The following is a 15,084-nucleotide window of genomic DNA, read 5'->3' on the forward strand; positions in this document are numbered from 1 at the left end:
CATGATGTGCCTTGGGAGACTTTCCTATCAACTCTCCAAGACCACTATGCCCCTGCCCCGTCACGGTGTGCCCGGCGCTACGTTTTTTATCAGAGAAACCAGGCAGAGGGTGAATCCATTAATGAGTTTGTGGCCGCTCTCCGCCGGGCTGCATTATATTGCGAGTTTACAGACTTAAATGATTACTTGCTGGACAGGCTAGTGTTCGGTGTCCGGGATGGCCGCCTTAAACGCCGTTTGCTGGCCACCCGGGATTTGACCTTTCAGACAGCTTTAGCTGAAGCTCGTGCTTTTGAGCTTTCCACGCTATCCCTGGCAGCCATGGACAGCTCGGTGAACGCAACAGCTAAAGTGCCAGCGGTGCCAGAGAACCCGAAAGCCGCTGCAGAAAAGGAGGGCGGCAGCGAAGTTGAGGAGGAGGAGGTATGCCGGCTGGGTGCTTCCAGGGGTCGTGAGCCTCCTGCCAGCCGCCCCCGGGCCCCTCTGTCCCCTTGCAGGGGTTGCGGGGGAAACCACTATAGGTCAAATTGCTCGTTTAGAGAAGCGGCTTGCCGGCGTTGCGGGGCCAGGGGCCACATTGCAAGAGTCTGCCGTTCCCGGAGGTCCCCTCCAGCCGCCCCTAGAGAGCAGAGGGAGTTCCAAGGTTCTAATCCCCGTTGGCAGAGGAGATTTTCTTCCACTAAGAGGGATGACTGCAATGCCATCTATAGCTGCCCGCGCCCAGCTTCTACGTTCGTGAGGAAAACCTCAGGCTCTTCAGACAAGATCTCCGTGACAGTTCGTTTGGGAGGCGTGAATTGCTCCATGCAAGTGGACACGGGCTCCGCGCATTCATTGGTTTCCTGGGCCACCATCAAGAAATGCATGCCCGGATTGAGCAGGAGTCGGTTGCAGCCATGTACTGTGACTCTACGGGACTACCAAGGGGCGCCCATTCCGGTGTTGGGGGAAGGGAGATTCCCTGTCATGTTCAAATCTTTCATGGGCAGGTTGCCTCTGATGGTGGTGGACGGGCCATTCTCCAGCCTCCTGGGTTTAGACTGGTTTAAGGCTTTGGGCTTTTCTGTTGCGGGGGTGAACGCTGTGAGGGGGGAATCAGTATTTCAAGGGCTTACTAAGGAATTCCCCTCCGTCTTCGATGACAAGCTGGGTTGCTACACGGGAACCCCGATTACTTTTAGCCTTGATCCCAAAGTGCCAGCTATAAGGCTGAAGCCCCGCAGGGTGCCCATTCCCCTCCGGCCAAAAGTTGATGCCGAATTGGACCGTCTGATTGCACAAGGGGTGTTGGAGCCGGTTGACCAGGCTGTCTGGGAGACCCCACTGGTCATCGCTTTCAAAGGGGATGGGGGATTGAGACTGTGCGGGGATTATAAGTGCACTGTAAATAAGGCCCTGGCTCACCACTCATACCCGCTTCCAGTGGTGCAGCAGTTACTTCACACTCTGGGTAATGGTAAGATCTTTGCCAAGCTTGATTTATCCCAGGCTTACCAACAGCTCCCCGTAGACCCCTTGACAGCAGAAGCCCAGGCGATCATAACGCATAGGGGGGTGTTCAGGTGCCACAGGCTGCAATTTGGGGTCTCTATTGCACCGGGGTTGTTCCAGGGATTGATGGAACGGTTGCTGTATGGGCTGGAAGGCACGGTGCCCTACTTTGACGACGTGCTGGTCTCGGGGAGTTCCGAGGACGAACTTCTTCGCAGGGTTAAGCAGGTATTGCTCAAATTCCAAGAAGCGGGACTGAAGCTCAAATCAAAAAAATGTGTCTTTGGGGTTCCAGAGGTTGATTTCCTGGGATTCAGGGTGGATGGTAAGGGAATCCATCCCACCCCTGAAAAGACTAGGGCCATTTGGGATGCCCCCAGACCCCAGTCGAAGGAGGAGCTGCAGGCTTTCCTGGGTCTCTTGAACTTTTATGCGGTGTTTATCCCGCACAAGGCTTCGGTGGCAGAGCCGTTGCATAGGCTTCTGGACAAGCGGTCAGTTTGGCACTGGGGGGAGCGGGAGGAAGCTTCTTTCAGAGGGGTCAAAGGGATACTCACCTCAAATAGTGTCCTGGCTCAGTATTCCCCTAGTCTGCCATTAGTTCTCACCTGTGACGCTTCCAGGTACGGAGTGGGTGCTGTCCTCAGCCACAGATTGCCAAACGGCTCGGAAGCCCCTTTGGCATTTTTTTCCCGGACTTTGGCCGCAGCAGAAAGAAACTATGGCCAAATAGATAAGGAGGCATTGGCCCTAGTGGCGGGAGTTCGCCGTTTCCACGAGTATTTGTATGGCAGAAGGTTCGAGTTAGTGACGGACCACCAGCCCTTACTAGGGTTACTCTCAGGTAACCGCCAGAGCCCAGCTGTCTTGTCTCCTCGTATGACACGCTGGATTGTCTTCATGGCCAATTACACTTACACGTTAATGTACAAACCGGGTCGTCACATTGCACATGCAGACGCACTCAGCAGGTGCCCAGTACATGAAGAAGTAACAGACCCTGCACCGGCCAGCTCCGTTTTTGCTTTGACAGACGGGCCAGTTGTACTGGCTGCCCCCGAGGTATCTAGGGAGACAGGAAAAGACCGCATTCTGGCCCAGGTAAGGCAATGGGTTTTGAGGGGGTGGCCACACTCTTCCCCAGCTGACCAGTTCATTCCGTTTTTCCGCTGTCGCACGGAGTTCTCCGTAGAGAAAGGAGTTCTATTAAGGGGGGGCAGAGTGGTTATACCTGGCAAGCTGAGGAACCAGGTGTTGTCCCTGCTGCACAAGGGGCACCCTGGAATAGTTAGAATGAAGGGTCTGGCCAGGGATTACGTGTGGTGGCCAGCATTAGATAAGGAAGTGGAGCAATGTGTGGCTAACTGTGCTGTTTGCCAGGAGAGCAGGTCTTTACCCCCACGAGCGGAACCCTTAACATGGGAACCACCAGCTAGCCCCTGGACACGCTTGCACATAGATTTGGCCGGTCCCTTCATGGGGCAAACATTTTTAATCACCGTGGATGCATACTCCAAGTGGGTAGAGGTGGCCCAGATGCAGTCCACTCAGTCACAGGCCATCATAGAATCCTTAATGACCCTATTTGCCACGCATGGGTTCCCGGATCTACTGGTCTCGGATAACGGCCCGCAGTTCACATCAGTCCTCTTTGAATCCTTTTTGGCCACAGCTGGCATTAGACATGCCTTGACCTCGCCTTGGCATCCGGCCAGTAATGGCCAGGCGGAACGAGCAGTTAGATCAGTTAAAGAGTCCCTCAAACGGCTGCCCCAGAACTCTTGGAAGGCTAGATTGGCTGATGTGCTCATGGCTCAACATACCACCCCATGTGTAACCACGGGAAAGACGCCAGCTGAGCTTTTAATGGGTCGCAAATTGCGAATCATACTTGACAGGTTGCACCCAGGGTATGCGGGAACAGTACAGTGGCCAGAAGCTGCCAGACGTGAGGTGTCTGTAGGAGACGCGGTATTTGCCCGTGCCTTTTCAGGACATAAGAATTGGGAGAAAGGTATAGTTTGCAGGGAACTGGGGCCTCGTTCGTTCGAGGTAGAGCTAAGAGACGGACGAATTTGGAAAAGACACCTGGATCAGATTAGACTTAATAGGGAGGATCGGCAGGAAGATCGGGAAGCCAATGAGTTCCAGGGGGTGTGTTTTCAGGACCCACCCACAGCTGCAGGATCTTCAGGAAACTTTCCCTCAGCGTGTCACAGGGAAGAAGAAGTGGGCCAGGCTCCCAGTCCAATCCATCCGGCCGAGATCGAGAGGTCTGAACATCCCACAGAGCCCCGGCGCTCCGAGAGAATCTGTCGCAGACCTGGGTATTTAAAAGATTATGTTTGTGTCAGCCGAAGGGGCAGGAGTGCTGTGTCTGCATAGCAATAAGCCGGCTGTCAGATTCGAGCTCGCGTATCCCTCTCCAGGGTCCTGATTGGCCGCATAGGCATAGTTACTGTTAAAGCGGGAACCCTCCTTTGTATGTGATTGGTAGTTGCCTCAGAAGGCGTCCTGTATATAAGTCTGTGTTCTCTTGTGTAACTTCTTAAGCCTGTACCTGCCCTGTTGGCATGTTCTGATTAAACTCACATGTTCTGGTAAAAGGCCTCAGTTATTATAGTTCTCTCATCAACACCATACGTTATCCTCAATGGAGCACTGGTATTATCTTTTAGGTTTGTTCTATAAGAATTCTACAGACAAAAATCTCTTAAACTTGTAAGAACCAGGGATCACCCATTAACTCTATTTGAATATACAATTTATTTTTTATTTTATTTTCCCTTTTCTCCCCTTCCAAACTGTCCTGCTAAATTACCAAAACATATTTCAGGTCTAGATATGGTCAGAATCCAGAACTAAGAGCTCTTCTAAACAAGTGTTAGACACAAACAAGTTTGTATAAAATAAATTGGGGAAACAATTTTCTAAATTTCTCCTCAGAATAATTTATTGAATGCAGGGCAGAATGTATTAGTCAGAAAGTAACCACCTGAAAAGAAATAAGTGGAATTCAGTTATTCTAGAATTGATTGCTGGAAAAACAGAGCCCTAAAGTCTTGTAGCAGTTTCAGTTTCATCAATTTTATCAATCATATAAAAAATAGGGTCCTAGAGTAAGTCCTTTTACATAAAAAGGTCTATTTCTCTATAAAGAACGTATGCACAGAGGATGGACCCCAAGCACCTTGGCTTCCCATGATCCAACTGCTTTCTTTCTCTAAAAAGGCAAATAAAATTAATAAATAGTAGCAATAAGAGGCCTGGCTTTCTTTCAATCATTGGAACAAAGAAGAAGAATTTATCTTTCTCTGTCAAATGGTTTATCCCTTTGCAATTTCACTGTCTGCAATAGCCTGGAGAAATTTGCAAGCCATCTGCAGACAGTTCTAATCTGAACTAGCAAGCTTCCTCTTGCATTTATAACAATATTTTAAATAAGTGAAAGTTAGCCAAAACACTTTAGCAAAATAAAATCTGTGATTTCACAAGGGAGACTTTGAGGAATGAGTATGTTTATGCAAGGCAGTAGTTCCTTATTTTAAAAAGAGAAATGAAGACTTCTAACAGTAAGATTTCAGGGTCAAACCCACCCTGTTTCCTTAAAACTTAACCATAAGTCAATGATTAGGTGACACTGATTTCCTGATCTCTTCAAAACAACAACTGTTGCCCAATTCTTACAAGTACAATTTCTACAATACAATTATTATTTCCAACCAGAATTGCTTATTTAAATTAAGTAACTTGATGACTTGGATAAATGAAAAAAGTGGAAGGGAAAGTTGTTCTCCTTGTGTGGTAAACAATGTCACTGTACCTAAACATTGAAAGCGTGCATTAAAATGTATATTGCTAATGTGTGAAGCTTAGTAATAAAACCAACATTTCAGAAGCAGTAGAATGCAACTTCTGAGATCTGCAAGTGGGCATTGCATGCTGCCCAAAGACTGCCAATGAGGACAAATTATGCTTTGAAAGGGTTATTTGGAGGTGGGAGATATTTCCAATGTAATCTACTGGATCCCCTGCATGGATTGTCCCTGTGACCATGAAGAACAGAAAGGGAAGAAGCTAACAACCAGATTGCAAGGACACAAGTGAACAGTCAGACAAGGAGACCTGAATTCATTGGTAGTCTCACATTGCAATGAAGAAGGACACACATTTAATTTCACAGCTACTAAGATCATTCAGCCGCAGGTACAAAGCTAGATATGGAAATTACTGAAGCCTGGGAAATGGGCCTCTTGCCAGTTAATGAGTGCTATTACCACAAGTTTATCAAATACTTAGGAGCTGAGGGCTTGGCAGCATAAGGAAATGCCAAGCCACACACCAGTATCACACAAATATGACTCACAGAACCAACCAATGCATGTATTCCAGTAGAGAGAAGTTCCCTGAAGATGAACTCCAGCACGAATCTGAAAGCTCGGAAGAGTAAATCTCTGATCCCGGTCGCCAACCCAAATTCGATTTCACATAAAACTAATTATTGTATTTTTGGAGTATAAGACGCACCTTGGTTTTGGGGGAGGAAAATAGGAGGGGAAAATCTGCCTACCAGATATTCATCTGGCTAGTGTTCTTAGTCTAGTCAGCTTCAGCACATTATTTTATCCCCCGATCAGGGCTTTTAAAAAACCTTATTCGGAGAGAGTAACAATGAAAGAGCTTGCAAGCCAGTAAGAGCTGGAAAAATAGTTAGCACCTGGTTAGGGCTGGAAAGAAACATTCAGCGCAAGTAGAGCAATGGAAAAAAAGCTGCAAATACTTAGGGCTTGGAAAACATTCTTTGTAGAGAATAACAGTGAAAGAGCCTGCAAGGTAAGAGATGGGAAGATTGTTAGCAGTAAGATAGGGCTGAAAGCTTGGAAAAAACTACATCCAGAGTATAAGATGCACCTCTTTTAGGGAGGAAAAAGCTGTGTCTTATACTACAAAAAATACGGTAACTAATATAGCAAATTTGAGGTTTGGGTGTCTTAATTATTTTTAGTTAATAATTAACTAAATTAACTAAAAGTAAAAGTTGCAGTAAAAATGATTGGATTTCCTATTTTGGAGGGGGAGGGAGAACTCATGAGGATTCACAATCCAATCACTTTGCCAATCATCACTTTGCCAATGGCTATATTTATTTAATTGATTATATCACAGACAGCTGAAATCTCTCGGCAGTTTGGAGTCATAAAACAAATGTTAAAACCAGAGCAATTAAAATCAAAGTGAAAATCACCAATCATGAAAACAAAGTTTTATGAGGCTAACCAAAAGGTCTGATTCCTCACCTCAGTAAATAAAAGATTCTGGAACCCAGAACATGGAACCACAATGATTTTGAGGACTGAGGTACACCAGGTATAAAGGATCCTTTTCAGACAATTTGCAGATTTAAGTTTAAGGGGGAAAGTGACCCTTCAAGATTTTGGGTGAAGTCAAAACCAACAGTGTGAAATGTGATTTGGAAATAGATTTTCTACTATTACATAGTACTTTAATACTGAACTTTTCATGCATCTATGTTAACAATCTCACCGGAATATTTTTAAAAGGAGCCCACTGAAAATTGCATTTAGAGATGTCCAATTTAGACATGCTAAATAAAACATGAAAAACTCCCCCTCCTCCCTCCAAATCAAGCTATTACTGACACCAAAAGGGTGTGTGAAAATTCACCATCTCATAACCGCAGAGGTAAAGGATGTTTTGAGTACATGATGAACCTTTACCCAGCTGTCATTAAGTTACACTTTGTGTTCTCTGTCAAGTTATTTGTATAACTTTAACAGAACTCAGCATCTTGACTATGCATATGTAAAAACCTTTCACCTCCCAAACTGATGATATCCGTTCATGTTTATTATTTTAGAGCCAACTACCCTGTGCTCTTCAGTTCCACTCGATTCCATCTTTCAAAGTAAAAACATTGAATGTATAGACTTCCAGATATTGAAAACTACAACTTTCAGAATTCTTCAAAACTACTGGCATGTTTAAGGCTTCTATGACCTGTAGTCACTCATGCGCTCATCACCTCGAGGTTCCACTACTGCAATGCTCTCTACATGGGGCTACCTTTGAAAAGTGTTCAGAAACTTCAGATCGTGCAGAATGCGGCTGCGAGAGCAATCATGGGCCTCCCTAGGTACGCCCATGTCTCATCAACACTCTGCAGCCTGCACTGGCTGCCAATCAGTTTCTGATCACAATTCAAAGTCTTGGTAATGACCTATAAAGCCCTACATGGCATCAGACCAGAATACCTCCAGGACCATCTTCTGCCGCATGAATCCCAGCGGCCGATTAGGTCCCACAGAGTGGGCCTTCTCTGGCTCCCATCGACTAAGCAATGTCATCTGGCGAGGCCCAGGGGAAGAGCCTTCTCTGTGGTGGCCCCAGCCTTCTGGAACCAACTCCCCCCAGAGATCAGAACTGCCCCACCCTCCTTGCTTTTCGTACGTTGTTGAAAACTCACCTATACCGCCAGGCATGGGGAAATTGACACCTCCCCTAACTACTGCTTTATGTATGATTTGATTGGGTTGTATGATTATTTTATTAATAAGGGTTTTTAAATTGTGTTTTTAAATATTGGATTTGTACATTGTTATTATTGTTGTGAGCTGCCCCGAGTTCTCGGAGAGGAGCGGCATACACATCTAATAAATTATTATTACCATCAGAATTTTGTAACATTTTCTCTTTATCCTAAAGAAAACTGGAAAATACATATTTTATGCCAGTGCTTTTCCATCAGTGCATCATAGAACAGAAAATAATAATTTAGAACAAAAAACCCCACTGATATAATATATAATTAATTTCATTTTACTTTCTGAAATTATATGCTGTATGATCACATCTTTCTTATTTCTGTATCTAATCATTAAAACCATAAAACATAAATTGTTAAATCATTTTTTTTTCTTTTGTACAAAAAGTGTAGGAGGGATTTCCAGTCCTAATTAACATAGATATTGTCTTCTCTATGATCAAATAAGTTGATTTAATCAATTACCATGTTCTATCATTTCAACATTTCATTCCACCTTCTCCATCCATTCCTCATCTGTAGATAGTGCAGAATATTTTGAAAGATTTGTGTATTTTCTATCAGCTGAAATTGAACAAATGTTCAATGTTGAACAAATTACCTTAATTTAACAGACATACAGAATGGACATGAGTTGTGGCCACAAAATGCCATAACTGACATGCTAGTCAAAGCAGGCTTTCTTGTCCCAGGAGACATGAATCTATGAGGACCTTCAAATTATGAACCTTCACTCTCTTGGGAAGCACAAGCATATCAAGAGTCAAGATTTTATAGTACAATAGGTCAGTGATGGCAAATTTATGGCCTGAATGCCACAGGTGGCATGCAAGCCATATCTGCTGGCATGTGAGCCATTGCCCTAGCTCAGCTCCAACGTGCATGTGTGTGCCGGTCAGCTGATTTTTGACTTGCACAGGCTCTGGGAGGCATTTTTGGCTTCCAGAGAGCCTCCGGGGGATGGAGGAGGGTGTTTTTACCCTTCCCTGACTCCAGTGAAGCCTTTGGAGCCTGGGGAGGGTGAAACACGAGCCTACTGAGCCCACCAGAAGTTGGGAAACAGGCCATTTCCAGCCACCAGAGGGCTACTGGGTGGCAGGGGGAGCTGTTTACACCCTCCCCCAGGCATTGAATTATGGATGTGGGCACTCGCGCATGAGCGATAGCACATGCCCACACTCTTTCGGCACCTGAGGAAAAAAAGGTTCGCCATCACTGAAATAGATATATGAATTAACACCTACCCTGCCTTGCTTATATCTGACTTGTCTTCCCCATTGAGACCCTGATTCTTCCCATCAATCCTAGTGAAAGCATACAACAGTGCATTAATCAGCATTTTGATGACAGGAAAGGCTGAACAATCTCAGCATCTAAGAAACAGAATAGTAGACTAATGGCAAACAAATCTTAACTCATCTTCACAATGGACATCAACAGTTTCCCATTTTTTACAGATAGTATAGCCAACTCTTATTAAATTATTATGTCAAGTATGGCTGCTTAAATGGTCATCATGTATTTAAGGAAAGTAATCACTGGAGCTTCAGATATTCCTATGCAAACAATTAAGCAGCTTTAGGAAATAATTCCAACAGCAAAGGATAAAAAGAAGTGTAGTTCTGTATCATCTAGATCAGACCTGGGCAAGGGGCAGCCCATGGGCCGCAACCAGCCCACCCCCTATCTTTGACCGGTCCGCATAGGTCGGGGTCCACTCCAGTGCAAGGATGAAAGAGCTCACCGTGTCTGCCAGGACTCTTCCAGTTCCTGCTTTCCTGATGAATCATGAGGAAACCAGGAACCAGAAGAGTCCCAGCAGACATGGTGAGCTATTTCATCCTCACACTGGAGCAGACTCTGACCTCCTACCGAGAGCGGCTGAGCACAGAAACCACGCAAACACTCCAGCACAGTGACTATGGTGCACTGTGTTGCCGTAAAGCAAACAATTAGGGATCTGTAGAGTGGGTCTGGGTGTTTAGGTCAGGCCAGGGTCTTGGTCTTTACAGTATTGGGTAGAACTGAGTTAATTATATTAGTTCGTCCCTCTAAAACCATCCCAATTTCTCATGCAGCCCCATGGCAAAATTAATTGCCCACCCCTGGTCTAAATAGATTGCCTATAGCACTGATCCATTATGTTTGTGTGAAATACAATGGGTGTGATGAGTCAGCGGTTAAAGATGCTGAACTTATCAGCTGGAAAGCTGACAATCTTGGTTCGAAGTCCAAACACCACGTGATGGGATGAGATCCCATTACTTGCCCCAGCTCCGGCAAATCTAACAGTTCGAAAATCTAACAGTTCGAAAATCTAACAGTTCAAAAGCATGCAAATGTGAGTAGATAAATAGATACTACAGTAAGACCTCACCTATCGCTGGTGTTACGTTCCAGACCCGGCCGCAATAGGTGAAATCCGCGATGGGGAATTTATCGACTGATAGTCCTTATTTAAGTATTTATATTGTAATTGTTTGGTAAGTTTTCATTGTTTTAAGTGTTTATAAACCCTTCCCACACAGTATTTATTTTAGATACAGTATTTAAATACAGTATTTACAATTTTAGATATATATTTTTTGAAAAACCTGTCGATTGAGTTCTGTGGGCTGTTTAAATCTTCCGATCGACTTCCTCAGAAACCCGCGAACCAGTGAAGATCCGTGAATGATTTTTCTCATTAATATTTCTTGAAAACCCGCGATGAAGTGAAGCCGCAGTAGGTGAAGTGCGGTATAGCGAGGGACTACTGTACTAGAAGGTAGCAGTATTCCATGCATTTTGGTATATAGTCATGCCAGCCACATGATCATGGTATTATCTTCAGACAATGTTAGCTCCCTCAACTAAGAAACAAAAGATGATCACTTCCCCCTAGAGTCAGATCCTTTTACTTTTATGTGAAATAGCCATTAACCAAAGACATTTTAATCTTGAGAGGGAGAGAAAATGGCATTGATGAATTGAAAGCACAGTCTACTTGCATTGTGCCTCACTTTATTCTATTTTATTTGTTATTATTTTAATCTCTAATTGAAAACAAGGTAATTCATTTTTCAAGTTATTTTAATTATACATTACAATTAAAAATGTAAGAATCAATGCAAACTAAAACATGAAAGAAAAAATGGAAGGAAATAGAAAATGCAGAAAAAATCAAAAAATAGAAAGAAAAAAAATAAGAATGTTTATTATTATATGACTTCTCCTTCAAACAAGTTTGAATGATTTCAATTCTTTATCATCTTCTCTTAAAATACAACAGTCTTTTATCTACCAGAAATATTTAAAGCCTAGTTCTTGTCAGCTAAAATCCATTAAGGGTTACCAGAGATAATGACATATCTATTGTAACTTAGATAAGTAAACCAACTTTGCTTTGCTTCCTTTTATTTTTAACAATCTTCATGTTTAAACCCTTCCAATGTTATCATAGAACTTAATTTTGAACTTCCTTCTCACAAAATATTTAAAATGTTTAACAAGTCTCTTTTTTAAATCCAATATAGAAAAATTATCTCTTTATTTTGGTTATTTATATATCCCTTTTACTTATTAAAATATTAATTTTATTTGTATATTCAATGTTGCAACTTTTAAATCCACTTTTAAATCAGCCTGTCTTTCCAGAAGAATTTGTTCTATACTATACCATCTATTCCTTATTAATAAATTCAATTTAAGTACAATTATAATATGATTTCTTCTACTTTTCAAAGATCCATCCATTCCATATAAATGAAAGTGTAATAGAACTGGGATGGCAGAATTTGGATATAAGGATGTATGGAGTGAGGTGCACAAGACAAAAGAGCAATATACTTTTTTTCAAACCCACATTAATCCTGGTCTAGGATTGATATGGTTTGGTGACCCTGGGAATGAGCAATGAGGTACGGGAGATCAAAACTGAACCTAATACATTTGGGCAGATCATAGCCTTTTAAGGATGACCTGGAAAGGACAGAAAAGAAAAATCAGATGGACAATTAATCAATCTCTAGTTAAAGATAAAGAATACTGAGAAATGTTGGGAAAGGAGTTAAGAATATTTAAAAAAATAAATATAAAAGAAGATATATCATTGCGAAATCTCTGGGACAAAAAGCCTATATATGCGGGTTAACTTTTTTTCTTGTCAAGAAAAAAATAAAAATAGACCCTTCAGGAAGAATTAACAAAAATGGAAGTACTGTAGAATTGCAAAAAGATTCCCAAAATAAAAGTGTAAAAGAACAAAGAGATACTGTATAATAAACCATAAAATAAATTTGAATACTCAAGAAGAGTTGGCACAAAAAGTTAGGATGGCCAAACAAAATTATTTCAAAAATACAAATAAACCAAGTGGTTGGTTGGCATATAAATTAATAAACAAAGAGAGGGGGAAATGATAGATAATTTACAGGATGAGAAAGGAACGGTACAATGCAATAGAGAAGAAAATAAGAAAATAACTTTAAACCTTTTTGCTAAATTATACACTCAAGAGGATAAAATTAAAACATAATTAGAATCAATAAATATCAAACAAATTATGGAAGATCAAAGAGAAATGTTAAATAGGCCAATTACAACTACAGAATTTGAGACGGTATTGAAGAAACAGAAGAATAAAACAACTGGTCCGTATGGGAAACCAGTTTAATTACACAAAAATATACAAAATCTATTAGAAGGGATAATGTTAGAATTATTCAACAAAATACTTGAAAAAGCAAGATTATTGCCCACATAGTCAGAGGCTTTAATAACATTGATACCTAAGGAAGATTCAAATTATCCATTAATTCAAACTTATAGACTCATTTCTCTTTTAAATTTGGACTACAAACTATTCATGTCAATAATGGCAGAAAGAGTTTAAAAATCCTTAGTGAGAGTATACACCTGTTATGGTTGCCTCACAGCAAGGCCTCTGGCACCCGACTTTGAGGTTGATGAACTGGGCCATCTGGGCACGGTCAGCCTGTATGGCTGTTGGAGGTGTCAGACAGCGAGCCGGAGGATCGAGACTTTGGGTGTGAGGAGCCTACAAAGGCTATAGAACCTCCAACTGGGGATTTGCAGCCCTAACTGTGGCTTTGTCAGGGTCTGAGGAGGAGGAAGAGGAGATAATGGACCCGATCCGGAATGCATAGGTGAGGATACAGGGGCGACAGGAGCAGTTAAGAAAGCTCAGAAAGAGGAAGTGAGCTCAGCTGTGCATTATCTGCACTCCCAGAGAGTATATAAGGGAGAGGAGTTGGAAGGTACTCTTTGCAAGAAGCCAACGTTCGTGTTTCCAGAGGAGAAGAGCCTGTGAAGAGTGTTTTTGCCTGACAAACTTGAATACAGTACTGGACATTCATAGGGTTAATAATATTGTGAGTAGACTTTTGGCTGAGAAGCAACTGTGTGGGACTTTATCTTATCAACTTGGCCTCACGCCTGGATTTTGGCAGGGGAAAAGACATTGTTTTAGTTTGCGTTTGTTCAGTTCAACAAATGTCTTTGTAAATACACTCTTGTTCCTTTTGAAACCTTTGTGTTTGAGTTTTAATTTGGGCTAATTACCGGCCGGCTTCCATGCAAGACAGAACAACACCAAGACCAAAATGGTTCCTTGCCGAAATGACAGATTAAGAACAATATGAAAATAATAGTGAATACGCTTGAGTATTACAAGGAACATCCTGAAAAATAGGCAGTGCTGGTTTTCCTTGATGGCCAAAAAGCTTTCAACAAGGTCAGTTGGAAATTTATGATTTGGTAATTGGACACAATGAAATTTGGGACAAATTTTACAAAAATTAAAGAAACAATATATTCAGAACAAAAGGCTAGAGTTATAGTGAACGGGAATTGTACAAAAAATTTGATATTGAAAAGGGTGTAAGGCAGATGTGTCTGCTGTCTCCTCTTGCTGGAGAGACGGAGTAACGACACGGACACAAGAGCTGGATTTAAAACTGGGTCATTTTTATTAACATAAATTTGCATAATTTATTCATTACTTTGCATAAATTAGCATAATCAGCTATGACCCGGAAATGGACCTGCAGGGTCAAACAAATACTTCCGGGGCGGAAATGACGTTATGCCAAAAACATTCCTGGGCAACTCATGGGCGTATCTCGATGCAAGTCCAGGTGAGGGACCAGACCATCACCTGCGACCCTGCCATGCTTTGCATGAGGGGGGTCCCACCGGCTAACCCGAATCCGGGAATTAAAGGTGCAGGACCCAAAGACAGGTTCCCCCCAGCTGCTCAGGCAGACACTCCCTCCATGAGCTTGCGGAGAACCTGTCAATCATCCCCAAAGATGCCCAAGGGAGAACGCACGGTTGCTAAACCACCCCAGTTTTCCGCCCCTAACCTGCCTACCCAAATGACCAAAGGTAAGCCAATTAACCTAATAAATGCAAGCACCCCCTAACCGCACATCCATCTCCTCAGTGTGGAATGGGCGAAAAAACAGCTCGCTAAGAGGCAGAACTGCAAAAAATTCCCATTCGGGCCCCTAAGGGCGACCCCTAAGCACACTGCAAAATAGGGAGGGCGGGCGGGTGTCTGCTCGTGGCTCTGTTGTCCGGGCGAAAAGGGAGAGCCCCGGGCCTGCTCGCCCTTATATAGGGCAAGCAGGCCCCGCCCGGACCAATCAGCAGCCGGGCCAATCAGGCCCGAACTCCCGAGCGAAGTCTCGCATCGCGAGACTTCGCCCGGGATTCAAAATGGCTGCCGCCATGAGGGTCCGGTGTCTCCCGGTCCCTCCAGCAAAGCCTGCCGCCGGGTAAGTCCGGCGCTGCAATTTTGTTTATATTAACACTGGAAACTTTATTAATAAAAAATAAAGTATTAAGTATTGGAAAAGAAGAATTTGAAGTTCAAGCATTTGCTGATGTTTTAGCATTTATAGTAGAAGAGCACTTGAATCAGGACCCAAATTAATTTTTAAAAATTGAAGAATTTGGAGAAGTGGTGGGACTTAAAATTAACAAAAATAAAACGAAAATGATAACAAAATCTCACTAAAAATCAGGAA

The sequence above is a fragment of the Erythrolamprus reginae genome, chromosome 6 (assembly GCF_031021105.1).
Source record: "Erythrolamprus reginae isolate rEryReg1 chromosome 6, rEryReg1.hap1, whole genome shotgun sequence".
Lineage (NCBI taxonomy): Eukaryota > Metazoa > Chordata > Lepidosauria > Squamata > Dipsadidae > Erythrolamprus > Erythrolamprus reginae.